This window comes from Geospiza fortis, unplaced genomic scaffold (genome assembly GCF_000277835.1).
Source record: "Geospiza fortis unplaced genomic scaffold, GeoFor_1.0 scaffold23, whole genome shotgun sequence".
NCBI lineage: Eukaryota > Metazoa > Chordata > Aves > Passeriformes > Thraupidae > Geospiza > Geospiza fortis.
The window spans coordinates 13,322,730-13,325,251 of record NW_005054303.1 but is presented as its reverse complement, the minus strand read 5'-3'; positions in this window follow the sequence as shown (position 1 = coordinate 13,325,251).

Sequence of the window (2,522 nt, the reverse complement as noted above, 5' to 3'; positions counted from 1 at the left end):
GGCCGGCGGCCGCTGGGAGCCGCCATGTTGGGGCCGCGGGTCACGTGGGACGCTGTTGCCGGGCAGGGCATTGTGGGAAGGGGCGCTGAGGCGGCGGGCGGGAGCGGGGGAGGGCGCGGGAAAATCTTAATTTTTAAACAAAACTGCGCCCTTTTCCTTCTGCAGGAGGAAAGGGAGCACCGCTGGGATCAGCCCAGAGTGATCGGGGCGTTGTGTTCCGGTTCGTGGGGCTTCACAGGGAGTAGCCGTAGCATAAGCAGGCAGTAACGCTGCTGTGGGGACTGCGGCTCCCAGCTGAAGCGCGGCCGTGTATTTACAGTAACATCCAAATCGCTTTCTCCAGGCGCGAATAATGATGCACATCCTGAAAACCGACAGGGAGGTTGCCTCAGCACAGCCTCCACAGTGGAGCGACGATGAGGAGTTAAAGACAGAGGAGGAAGGAGGGTGGAGGAGAAGGAACCTTAAAAATCATCCAGTTCCAAGCTCCTGACCTCGAAAGGAACCCCTTCCACCATCCCAGGGTGTCCAAGCCCATCCAGCCTGGCCTTGGACACTTCCAGGGATCCAGAGACAGCCTCAGCTTCTCTGGGCACCCTGTGCCAGGGCCTCACCACCCCTTTTCTGACTAAAGTTTTTCCTGCTAACTAATATTTCCTAATATGAACCTACTCTCAGTTTGAAGTAATTTCCTCTTCTGTCTGTAGGCAATTAGAGGAGACAAAGGCCACAGAAGCCAGAATAACTTAAGCAATATCCCCATATGCCCCTTCCCAAAAGAAACACAACTGCAACAACACATTAACTTTTTTTTTTATTATTTTTTAAAGAGCAATTCCCAGCCTCTATTTTCCCCCTTCCCAGTGTTATCAAACACTAAGCAGGAACAGCACTGTAGAGGTAGAACCAAGATACCAAGATTGTTGTTTTTAAGACAAGAGTTACCATAGCAAACATTAACTTAATCAGTAGCTCAGTGAAAAGGCACAGAGCCCATTTCTTATCTCTAAGGCTTTATCTGTACTTCTAAAGAACACTAATTTTACCACTGAAATCATGTGGCAAGCTCTTAAGCAAAAACGTGATTTCTTGAAGAGGGCTCATCTTAGATAAACTTTTTTCCCCCCAAACACCTCAATAAAACCAGGGTGTTTTCACTTACAAAAGATTATTCTAACTGAAGCTCATGAGCTGCTTCTACAGCTACAGTGCAAATAAAAGTCCAGCCCATGGCTGTGGAAAGTCTCCAACGTTAGAAAGCAAACAGAAAAGTAAGCCCGTGTTTAAAATAGATTTGAGTGTGGAAATCCACAGTTTGACAGAGAAACTGATAACAGCTAAGACCAGCTTATCGTGAGGAAGTGCACAAAGTTTTTCAAAGTTTGCAGGGGGATAGATAAAAAAACACTTGTGAGAGACACATAACAGATCCAGAAGATGAAGCCATACCCTCACCGAATCACAAATAAACTTTTGTGGCAGCAAAACTCAGCCCAGCAAGACCCTGTTGTGAGTTGAGTATTTCCAGCAAGGACCGAGGAGGATTTTGGCCTGGGTTACGCTGAAATCATCTAAGAGCAGCCTCTAGTGGTGTTTGCAGACAGGTACCAACACCTTCAGGAGGGAAGGACACAGCAGAACTGCTCTGGCTCGCTCCCAGGGGCTTTCCAGAGCAGCCATGGGACAGGCTTTGCACTGTTCTGCTGGGCAGGACACCTTCTGAAAGAAAGGCTTGAGTTCAAACCAAGTACAGGAAACCTCACTGGTTTCGCTCCAAAATTACTAAATTACTGCCATTGGCTGAACTCTGGTTAAATAACAGAGATAATTAAGTCATGAGCATCCAAGACTTTTTGTATTTTCCTCAAATCCATTTCTAACAAAGTTCCAAACCAACATGCTTCTGTCTGCACCAAACTCCCATCATCTCCCATCAAATGGGTGCCATTTGGTTAAAATCTAACTTGTCCCATGTCAAATTAGATAACTTAACTAGTTACACCCCCTCCACCCACAGATTTTCTTGGTATATCCCAGCAGTCAGGACCTGGAGCGTCTTCTCTGTGAAAGAAAATCCTGTACCTACCCTCACACACAGGAGTTTACCCAGCCAGTGGGATCAGAGCGATTCCAGCACTTGTGTTCTAAACACCAAAATCAATTCATACAGGATTTTGTAAGCCATGTTATAGACAATTACATATGTTAAGCTTAAACATGAAACTACAACATTGCAAGAGCAACTCAGGACATTTAGAGCCGAGGATTCTGATTAAGCGTACCTACCCTCACACACAGGAGTTTACCCAGCCAGTGGGATCAGAGCGATTCCAGCACTTGTGTTCTAAACACCAAAATCAATTCATACAGGATTTTGTAAGCCATGTTATAGACAATTACATATGTTAAGCTTAAACATGAAACTACAACATTGCAAGAGCAACTCAGGACATTTAGAGCCGAGGATTCTGATTAAGCCAATTTGAGGTGCAGTGTGGATTCACCTGTTCAACAGGGAAAGA